This window comes from Mizuhopecten yessoensis, unplaced genomic scaffold (assembly GCF_002113885.1).
Source record: "Mizuhopecten yessoensis strain PY_sf001 unplaced genomic scaffold, ASM211388v2 scaffold8149, whole genome shotgun sequence".
In the NCBI taxonomy this organism is placed as follows: domain Eukaryota; kingdom Metazoa; phylum Mollusca; class Bivalvia; order Pectinida; family Pectinidae; genus Mizuhopecten; species Mizuhopecten yessoensis.
The window spans coordinates 537,759-550,010 of NW_018407403.1; the positions used below are offsets into that span (position 1 = coordinate 537,759).

A 12,252-nucleotide genomic window follows, 5' to 3' on the forward strand; every position below is an offset into this window, starting at 1 on the left:
CACATCAATCAGCGATATCGCAAGAATGCAATTGCTTCAACATACCTTGCCTCTACAACACAAACACATACAGGCATGCACACATTACAAACATGAAGACGCGTCCTTAAGTTGCCTTAGATGTTGATAGGACGTAAAACAAAATAACTCAATCTGGATTCCCAAGTTTTACTTTTTTGTTGAATAGCTTTTTGATATAGTTGTATTATTGTGTATGGAGTTCAAGCATGTTAAATCTTATCTTAACGTCACACAGTTGTATTTGTATATCTCTCTTGTAATCAAATCATATCTTAACGTCACACAGTTGTATTTGTAAATCTCTCTTTCAATCTTAACGTCACACAGTTGTATTTGTATATCTCTCTTGTAATATTAACGTCACACAGTTGTATTTGTATATCTCTCTTGTAATCTTAACGTCACGTTGTATTTGTATATCTTTCTTGTAATCCAATCTTGTATATCTCTCTTGTAATCCAATCTTACCTTAACGTCAAACAGTTGTATTTGTACATCTCTCTTGTAATCTTAACGTCACACAGTTGTTTTTGTATATCTCTCTTGTAATCGTAACGTCATACAGTTGTATTTGTATATCTTTCTTGTAATCCAATCTTACCTTAACGTCGCAGTTGTATTTGTATATCTCTCTTGTAATCCAACTAACCTAAACGGCACACAGTGGTATTTGTATATCTCTGTTGTAATCTTAACGTTACACAGTTATATTTGTATATCTCTCTTGTAATCTTAACGTCACGTTGTATTTGTATATCTTTCTTGTAATCCCATCTTACCTTAACGTCACACAGTTGTATTTGTGTATCTCTCTTGTAATCCAATTAACCTTAACGTCATACAGTTATATTTGTTTATCTCTCTTGGAATCCAATCTTCCCTTAACGTCACACAGTTATATTTGTATATCTCTCTTGTAATCCAATATTACCTTAACGTCACACAGTTGTATTTGTTTATCTCTCTTGTAATCTTAACGTCACAAACTTGTATTTGTATATCTCTCTTGTAATTTTAACGTCACTCAGTTGTATTTGTATATATCTCTTGTAATCCAATCTTACCTTACCGTCACACAGTTGTTTTTGTATATCGCTCTTGTAATCGTAACGTCATACAGTTGTATTTGTATATCTCTCTTGTAATCTTAACGTCACGTTGTATTTGTATATCTTTCTTGTAATCCCATCTTACCTTAACGTCACACAGTTGTATTTGTACATCTCTCTTGTAATCTTAAAGTCACTCAGTTGTATTTGTATATCTCTCTTGTAATTTTAACGTCACTCAGTTGTATTTGTATATCTCTCTTGTAATCTTACCGTCATTCGTTTATATTTGTTTATCTCTCTTGTAATCCAACCTTACCTTAACGTCACACAGTTGTATTTGTGTATCTCTCTTGTATTCCAACTAACCTTAACGTCATACAGTTATATTTGTACATCTCTCTTGTAATCTTAACGTCACACAGTTGTTTTTGTATATCTCTCTTGTAGTCGTAACGTCATACAGTTGTATTTGTATATCTTTCCTGTAATCCAATCTTACCTTAACGTCACAGAGTTGTATTTGTGTATCTCTCTTGTAATCTAATCTTACCTTAACGTCACACAGTTATATTTGTACATCTCTCTTGTAATCTTAACATCACACAGTTGTATTTGTGTATCTCTCTTGTAATCCAACTAACCTAAACGGCACACAGTGGTATTTGTATATCTCTGTTGTAATCCAATCTTACCTTAACGTCGCAGTTGTATTTGTATATCTCTCTTGTAATCCTAACGTCACACAGTTGTATTTGTATTTATCTCTTGTGATCTTAACGTCTTACAGTTATATATGTATATCTTTCTTGTAATCCAATCTTACCTTAACGTCGCAGTTGTATTTGTATATCTCTCTTGTAATCTTACCGTCATTCGTTTATATTTGTTTATCTCTCTTGTAATCCAACCTTACCTTAACGTCACACAGTTGTATTTGTTTATCTCTCTTGTAATCCAATCTTACCTAAACGTCACAGAGTTGTATTTGTATATCTTTCTTGTAATCCCATCTTACCTTAACGTCACACAGTTGTTTTTGTATATCTCTCTTGGAATCGTAACGTCATACAGTTGTATTTGTATATCTTTCCTGTAATCCAATCTTACCTTAACGTCGCAGTTGTATTTGTATATCTCTCTTGTAATCTTACCGTCATTCGTTTATATTTGTTTATCTCTCTTGTAATCCAACCTTACCTTAACGTCACACAGTTGTATTTGTGTATCTCTCTTGTAATCCAACTAACCTAAACGGCACACAGTGGTATTTGTATATCTCTCTTGTAATCCAATCTTTCCTTAACGTCACACAGTTGTATTTGTTTATCTCTCTTGTAATCTTAACGTCACACAGTTGTATTTGTATATCTCTCCTGTAATCTTAACGTCACACAGTTGTATTTGTATGTATATCTTTCTTGTAATCCAATCTTACCTTAACGTCACACAGTTGTATTTGTATATCTCTCTTGTAATCCAATCTTACCTTAACGTCACACGGTTATATTTGTTCATCTCTCTTGTAATCTTAACGTCACACAGTTATATTTGTATATCTCTCTTGTAATCCAATCTTACCTTATCGTCACACAGTTATATTTGTATATCTCTCTTGTAATCTTAACGTCATACGGTTATATTTGTTTATCTCTCTTGTAATCCAATATTATCTTAACGTCACACAGTTGTATTTGTATATCTCTGTTGTAATCCAATCTTACCTAAACGTCACACAGTTGTATTTGTATATCTCTCTTGTAATCTTAACGTCACAAAGTTGTATTGGTATATCTTTCTTGTAATCCAATCTTACCTTAACGTCACACAGTTGTATTTGTATATCTCTCTTGTAATCTTAACGTCACACAGTTGTATTTGTATATCTCTCTTGTAATCCAATTTTGATTTTTTTAAGCTATTCATGTCATTTCAGAAGAATATGGTTGTTATAATTTTATTATTCACCATTTTTCCCGGGTTTTTTTAATTCAATTTTTAATTCGATGAACATTAGCATATCTGAAGTGAAAAAGGAAATCCATTTAAAACTGCCCGTCGGAATATTATTTTTAATTAACTTCGATTTGCAGTCTCCTGTTCGTTAAGTTTTTCCAATGTGTTTTACTGACTGGATTATGAAAACATGAATGTTCGTTGTTCGAACAAACTTATGTTGAGGTGTCTCAAAGACCTATTTATCTCCTCGTAAACAGTATGTTTCAATTACAAATTACATATACAACAGGCTTTTAAGACCCCATTGAAATACTTTCCATTACTTCAGAGTATAAAAAGAAACTGTCGAAGTTATAACAATACCTATACAAATAAATATACAAAACCCTACATTTGTGCATGACGATTTGGTATTTTGACAAAAATTACTCTATAAATACCCTTTCTATTTGCATACAGTGATCTAACAAAGGATACCATATATCATAACATATAAAAGCCAACACGCCGATTCGGTATTTTTAACACATTTCTATCGTTGTATTTCAAAGAACTTTTTGAAATAATTACTCTATAATTGCCCTTAATATTTGCAGATGTTACCCGTATACAAATACCTATATAACATAATAAATAAAAGCATACATGCGGCTTCGGTAATTTTTAGCTTTGCAATTCAATGAAAACTTTTTGAAATAATTACCCTATAAATGTTCTTAATATTTGCATATGGTTTTTTTTTGAATACCTATATAACATAATAAATCAAAGCCTACATGCCGATTTAGTATTTTTACCATTTTTTAAGGTTTTGCAATTCGATGTACTTCCTTAAAATAATTACTCTATAAATGCCCCTAATATTTGCATACAGTGACCGGTGTTCAAAAGGTCATGTTAAAGTGACGAATGTGTGTATTGTGAACAGTTAATTGAATAAACGTGGGAGGCTGTCATTTTCTCCATTAACGTTATACCGTGTACTGTGACGTCATTTGAATGTTATTTCTAACATCTGGCTCAAGAATAGTGCTAGTAACCTCAGCAATCTAGTACGACACAGAACACACAATTCAGCGGGTGACAGATGTTACAAGTTTGACCAATGTCTAGTGTCAAGATTGGCTATAGTAACCATCCCGGCCTAGTAATATATCAAACGATCTGTGTCAGTGCGCTAACCATCTGACTTGTTAATGACATTATCATGGCTATTCTATTACCATTAGCCCTACCGTTACATTTAACCTTACATAGGAACATGTATAAAAGGTTCTGACCTCTTCCTATGGTCACTGTTAACCTTGACCACGACAGTCACTGACCACCGACACGGACACATCTCTTTCTGGACAATGATTAAGGCAGTACTTCTACTAGCTGTCATCGGCAGTGCATGTGAGTCTAAGATGATATGAGTATAAAACGTATATTTATAAATATATGTCTGTATATTAGTTTGACAAGATATGGTTTACAAGGGAAAACGATCTTACCATTCTTACATTTGTATATCTAGCATAACCATCAATCTTACGTTATGTTAAACAAACACCATTAACTGCAGTGTGATTTATTTAAAGTAAGTAAAAACTCAATTGCAATTAATGTTATTTTTTTTAAAACATGTATATTTTGTATTACTTTTTACTTTTTGAAAGATTCATCAATTCAATTATTTGAAATGTAAACTTTGATTAAACAAAATGTATATTTATTTAAAAACGATGAAGTTTAGTTTTGACCAAAAACTAATTGAGAGACTATTAATTAAAAAGAAATTAAACCGATATTATAAACAATAATTGATGGTGGAAAAAAAGGAAGCTTTTATGCTAAAACAATTATGATAGATTTTTAAAATATGCTCAAAATAACGTTATTATACTTATTGGCTCTATAACTTAAAGTACATGTTTGAATGATTAAGAGATTTGTGTTTTCGATTTTTTGATAAAGCAAATATTTGAAAACACGAGACCAATAAAAACATGTTAGATTATACATGTTCCACACTAAGATAAGTGAAATGATATTTAAATGTTGAGTTTTGTATTCGTCGCGACTACAATGTATCATTTTATGATGATTTGCACATGATTAATTCTGAGAAAAATACAAGAATGTAACTATTACTATAACAAGTATGCAATTGGGTCGTTCTTAAGTTCAGCTATATGGGAATTAATGGTAGACTCTAAATATGTGGCAGCGTTTTCAAAAAGTATGTATCAACATGTTCCTCATTCTGTATTAAAACGCTCAATCTTTATTCAAAATGCTTATTAAAACGTTTAACGTCAATATGTAACGTTAAATAATACGTATGTGTTTATTTATTCATTTAATTCTTTCGGTGAAGAAACTTGCATGTTCATCTTAAGGAAATTACTTTTGAGAAATTATATTTAGCAATGCTAAGGAATGTACAAGAATACCGAGTAACAAAACAGCACTTAACAAAAAAATCTGAAAATCATAATAAACCTCTCATTTTTGAAACCAGTTTAAAAGTTCGCCATTTTATGGTATATATATATACCTAGTACTTAAAACGTTATAATCTAACACCACTATTATGAACGTCTACGGTAGAAACTAATTAACTATGAAATTATTTATTTCGTTGTAACAAATAACATAATTTATTTAAAACAAAATGAAAGAAACATAATTCTACTATTTATCATTGATTCGTTCCAGTTGCTCAAAGACAGTCTATGGTTTATACGTCATTGCCAGCAGATGGCGCTGCTACCAGCAGTGCCGCTACAGGTTCGGCAGCAGCTGAGCATACTACAGGCCATGCAGGAAGACACCCTATAGGCCATACCGGAAGGCATACTGCTGGTCATGCAGGACGACAATTTGGAAACACAAACATATTCATGCGCATGCTCAACAACCCTATAAGACTTTGCCGGGAGACCGAAAACATGAGAGCCATACCTTGCGCTAGGAATAACGCCTGTAATGTTGTGTCCATGATGGAGTATGGAATGCCCAACATGTTGACATGTAGCCCGATGGGAATTGGATGTTGTGTGAAGGACGTCATATCCCTTCATCTTATCAAACAGTTAAGATGAACAGGTATATTTTATTTTTATACTACAAACACTTACTTTAATAAATAAATGAGAAGATGGTGTGGCTACCAATATGACGTCATATGACGTCTTTAATTCGAATTCATGTTGAGGTCTTAATTGAAAACAATAAAAACAGTTTACGCACCCATAGAATGGTGTATTTGTTCCCCGGTCTCCTTATTAGCTAGCAAATATCTGATATCTTTAATGGTTCACGAGTAGAAACAGTTTTACAAACTAACATCAATTCGCTATAAAAAAAAATATATAAACATGTTTACGTCACAATGGCTCGCGACGGCATTCTTAGTGTTATTGTGATGACATAAATGCACGCTTCAGTTTGTCCTAAAGCTTCCATGATCAGAATGTTATCTAATGACTAACTAGATATAGTTTTTTTATAATGTTTCAATAACTCCAAGCAATATTATAACTCTGAATCAATGTACCTGTTTCGAATCTTAACCCATAGTAGTACTTTTCTTATATAACTGAAAACGTCCACAGGAAGTCTATAGATTTATAATAATAAAAAAAAATAAGATGACAATACTTTCGAAGAATCTGAGACTTCAGCAATAGGAGGCGATTCTCAGTTAACATGGCTTACTAGCTCTTGGTAAATTCAAGTGTGAACATTGAACGCGGTATTTGGTTTAATGTCTCTCTGAAATTCTTCCAAATTATCCACAAAATGATTTTGACAAAGAATACTATGTAATGATTTTAATAAATGTATAACTTTGTCAAGGGAAGAAGACACAGGGCTTAAACCCCGAATAAAATACTATTCAAGTAAAATTATATATCTGTAATATTACATTTAGACTTTCTTTTTCAGATTAGCTGGAAATAAAGGATTGGGCAAAGGTGGCACTGGAATCATAACGTATAAACCCAGACGTCGGGCGAATGCAATGAAATCAAACAATTGTTTTAATTTATTCTTATATTTGTCCCAAACAAAACGATTTATTCCTTTCACTTTGTTAAATATAGACTGACTCTGTTTTGATATCGACTTATTGTCCAACATAAACTGCATTTGTATGACAATTGCAATAACTTATTAATAATCTATTGGATCAAATTAGATATTTGCATTTATTTATGTATGTTATTGTTATGTTCAATACATTATTTCTTGCATTTAATGAAGTCTTGTCTTTTATTAATTTACTGACGTGGATGCATGTACTTGCATCAGAAATCAGATTTATAAATTATCACATTGTGTTTTCAGGAATAGTTGTGAGAACAATGTTCTCATCGCGTGCATTACGATAAAATCGAAAGGCCATCACACCATACTCTCGATGAGAATAAAATGTTCTCACGACAAACACTGAAATACTGAGTGATAAACTGTTTATCATCTATATACTACTACTTAGATATTTTATCCATTCAAAGGATCTCAACTAAATTCTATACCTTTCATCCGACTTGAAGGCCTCAACGTCATCTAGATTCACGGTCGATGACAAAGGTAAAACAATATAAGTTTTACGCGTAGGAATTCCAGGAACCTTCATATTCGTTGCATTGGCTTGGAGTTTCAAGAGATGTATATACATGATAAATAATTAATAATGAGTCAAGCATTCACAACAGTTAATCAATTAGCTGTTCCTTCAAAGAATAAATCATGTATCCAATTTGTCAAAAACGAATTGTGATTTTATAACAGAACTTATTTCCAAGATGATTTGCTATAATTGTGCAACAGATCAAAATATAACTCTAAATGTCAATATACTCGAAGAGAATACATGCGAGAAAACACCTCCGATTTTAGAGGAGGGGTTTATAATAGTTTGTAAAATCGCCAAAAGTATCTATTTTAATCGTCGGTATTTGATGATCATTATTGATTTTACATTATTGGTTTTAGCACTCAATATACACGCGAAACACTCCAGATCAGTTAGATAAATGTCGAATACTGACGACAAAACCTACTTTGAAAACACTTACGAGAGATACGGGTTGATGACATGAACAAGGATTAGGATCGTCATTGTGATCTTATTTGGATCTATTTTATTCTGTTATCCGATATAGATCGTGCATTTTCATGCCGATTTATTTGCCTTGTGTGTTTGTTCACTGCCACTTCTTAAATTGAATGATCACAATTAATATACATTTTTCCTTTTCACTTTACATTTTTTTTAATTTGTAAAATTTACTATATCCCGGCAATTAAAGACAAACTTCTCGTGACGTACTTGTAGTTCAGATCTGTCGAAAGAGCTGAATACTTACGTTTTTAGAAATGATCATCTTTTTATAAAATCCGACAATACATCTGGAACGGTGTTTTTGTTTTGTATCTATATGAATGTTACATACACATATATATGTGTGTATACCTATAATTATCTTTAAATTTGTACTTATTACCATTGTTATCATGTAATTGTAAATGTATGACTTGAGAAGGCAATGACAGGATGTACTTATTTGTCCTTATCCCCTGTTCAATCGTTATTGACAATGACATCTTTAGAAAATCGTTTCTTGCAAACAATGTGATATTACCAAACGATTGTTTCTTCTATTTGCATCAGTTTTAGAGTGCTAAACAAAAATGGCAGAAAATATAATTGTATATTATTGTATGACGCTTTAGATTCGGTTATGTCTTAAAGTCATATAGAGCTTCCCCCACGAGTGATGGCTGCTAATGATGTTTATCTGCATCGAGTTAAGTAAGGTTCAAACATAGAAAGACACATGTGTTACCATTGTCTTTTATTAATTCAAGATAAACAAATGATAGTTAATAAACAGGATAATCAACCATTACGAGATTAGGGACCTTTTTCTCCCACAACGTTCAGATTAGGCCTGAAAACCATATGCTTCTCTTCATTGAAGTTGATATCGTAAATCATTGCTACTATTGTCGTCATAATGGAAAGGCTGGCCAACGTCAAGGCTATTAACCAATAGTGGGTTACCCTAACTGGTTTACTAGCACCTAGCGGATTTACGTTATTATTTGAGAGTGAGAAAACCGTGCGTAGGGACAACATATCCTAACTATGATGTTAAGATTTTTCCGAAACAGTACATGTCACTTATTATTCTAAAACATGTTTGTCTAAGCCATTCACACGTCCTTAAATGTCCTTGGATGTTCAGAGGACCCTTAACCCTATAACACCAGAACCAAGCATTCACCCTCATAGATCTTCTAAAAGGTGTTGCTTTATAGCTTTGTCTGAAATACTGCCTTATATATTCTATGCATTGTATTACAACTACAGTGATGTTATAAGTTATATGAGGTCATTTTCCTTTTCTTCGGGTACACATAATTGTGTATTAACCGAGAGGAAAATCCTTGGTTCTCATATCAAAGTCTGTTATAAACAAGATATGAATTCTAATCCAATTTATTAATTTTAATTTATATATTGTATTCTGCTTGATGCAGAACTATCATCGTTACGTCTATCCTCTATGGTGGCTTATTTTTGCCATTTCGTTATTTCACCGCGAAATAACGAGATTTTAAATTATAGAATGTCGTAGTTTCGTTATATTTGTATCTAAATTGTCGTCATCTCGTCTTTTCGCCTCGGAAAGAAGAAAAGACGATAAAAGTCGAGCGAAAAAACGAAATAATTACGCGATAATTATCGACCTACAACTGTCGTTATTTCCTATCACAAATGTTGTCCTTTCGTCTTTTCGTTATTTCGCGGCAAGGTCACGAGTAATCCTCCTATATTGTCGACAATAATAAGACGGTACAAGTTTATGTTAAGGACCCCCGTACCACCGTCAAAACATGTAACGTCACTTTATTTTCGACATGACAGTACTTTTGATAGATGATTTCTGGAAAGATAAACATACCTTTCGGAACATTATGACAAAACTAAAAAGGTTCACAACAGTGTTCTTGATGTAAAAAAACCAACGCATTTAATTATTTTTTTTACCTGTAAAATATACAATTTCGTCAAATTATTATACGGGTAAATAATACAAATCGCTCACTCAGTCGTAGCTTGACAAAGGGACCAGTCGGTCTTGAAACGTTGCGACACGTTAAAACGTACATTGTTTGTGTAAAAAGTAAAACTTGATATCAAGACAGTTATTGTAATTTTCTATCATAATGTATCGATTAGTATGTGTTATTACAAAAGCTATTTACAAAATGTACCTACCTGTATGCTTTGACCGAAGGGGCATAAGTCATTATGTTGCTGATCCATTCCATTCCGTTTATACATCAAGTATGGAATATACCTCACCGACCTTTTTTGATGATATTTCTCACACAGTACTGTATTCCTGCATGGATTTTAGTTATAACGTTTTGGATATGTTGCTTTAATGACCGGATGTAAGAATTGTGTCGCCAAAGAAATGCAGGGAAGGTAAAACAAGAAAAATGATTTGTAAAGAAATCACAATGTAAATAATACTCATAATGTTACGTGTTGGTCAAATGTTGGTTGTATGCCATGATAAAAGCTAATATAAAAGCGTTGAAGCAACAATGCAAAAACAGGGAATGAGCAAAATATTTAAACAAATGGTTATTATATAGAAGAGTTTCACATCGTCATGATGGGCAGTTAGCAGAGGTGCTGGTTTGTTATTATTTTTTTTTAATCCAGTAAGTGAGTTAGGATTTCTTCTTCTCTCACAACGTCCAAATACTATCTGGAAAAAACATATATGTTTCTTGAAAGTATATGATTCCTGCTTGTAATACTAGCTAATGGCCATTTTTGATCTATATAAGTAAAAGATTAACGCCCTGGATGTTTGCCAAAAGTCGGTAACCAAAACAGTTTACCATCTCCAATAGCGTACTGCCAAGCGTAGGGAGCAACTTACTTGTGCGGAAAAATAATGTTTCAATCAGCTGGAATAGAACTGACGTAACAATGTTATATTGTTACTTATTACTATACAGATATAGGTCATAGTAATTAATGTATACCGGGAAACTTTCGTCCAGTTAAATGTTCACCCTTCGCCGTTTAAATCCATATATACCAAGTGCTTATTTCGCCTATCATAATTCAATACTATGCATATTATATTGTTAACTAATATTCGTTGTGATGATAATTTCGCCCCCATTACGGAAGGCGAATATAGCTAAAACTAAACTGCAGCGACAATACTTTGTTTTAGTTTAATTATATTGTATTTGTATGAAAATTAAAAAGGACTGTGTGTATCCCTTCCTTGTTTTTATTAAATATTTGCTCACAATAATAATTTAATATCAATTTTGGTTAATTACTTATCATTGCAAACATCGTAAAAATTATTCATTAAGTCAAAGTCAACAAATAAATGGATCGTACCATCATTAAAAATATTTCTTATACTCTTAAGTCAATGTCCGATGTGGAAACCCAATATGTCTATATCTGTCAAGCAAATGTTTACACGCGGTGGGCGTGGTGGGAGTACATAACATTAGATAATATAAAGTGGTTTTTAATATGTACAGTAATCTCCCCTTATCATTTCTTTAAGCTGTAGTCCAACTTGGCCGGTATAACTCAGCTCAGATAGTTAGAGAAACAGTATAACAATTTAAGGTCCATGACCCGTGTGCAGGGGTGTGTATCGGAAATATATCTAAGGCAACATTCCTGAAGATTTTCCTCCTGTGATTTTTTCCTTGAAAAGTTGTATTAAAGTTGTCAAAAGTTAATATGAACCAACATTTTTCATTTTTCTTTTTACATTTTGCATGTGAATTTCTCCTTGAATAGTTGAATTACATTGTTTACGGCTTCCCAAAGCCAGCAATTTCGATAGCTATGGGCCTGAGAGTGATGCCCAATCACCACTGATTTCATAACCATAAACAATAGGGGATTAATCCGCCTATTGTCATTTAAGCAAGTGTCAAGTCAGGTCAATGGTCAAGGCTCAGCAGGTTTTTTTTTATTTACCTGACCCTACCTGTTTGTTCCTTAACTACCTGTATTGTTTGTAATGATCAGTGATCATCCCTATCAGAGGGAAGTTGGGCTGTAGGGGGAATAAGGTATATGATGCTATATTTAGATTAGTTTACGGTGTCAATAATTTTCAGAAGTATTGAATTCGAACACTTTACGTTTTTTTTAAATTTA

At 32.6% G+C, this 12,252-nt stretch overlaps 1 long non-coding RNA gene across 1 annotated transcript; it reads left to right on the plus strand.

The window, feature by feature from the left end:
* The first annotated feature begins 4,318 nt into the window (after positions 1–4,318).
* LOC110455181 lies at positions 4,319–7,278 on the plus strand. The gene is made up of 3 exons (XR_002463427.1): positions 4,319–4,427; positions 5,733–6,122; positions 6,966–7,278. It is a non-coding gene; the product is annotated as an uncharacterized LOC110455181 (long non-coding RNA).
* Positions 7,279–12,252: the final 4,974 nt, after the last annotated feature.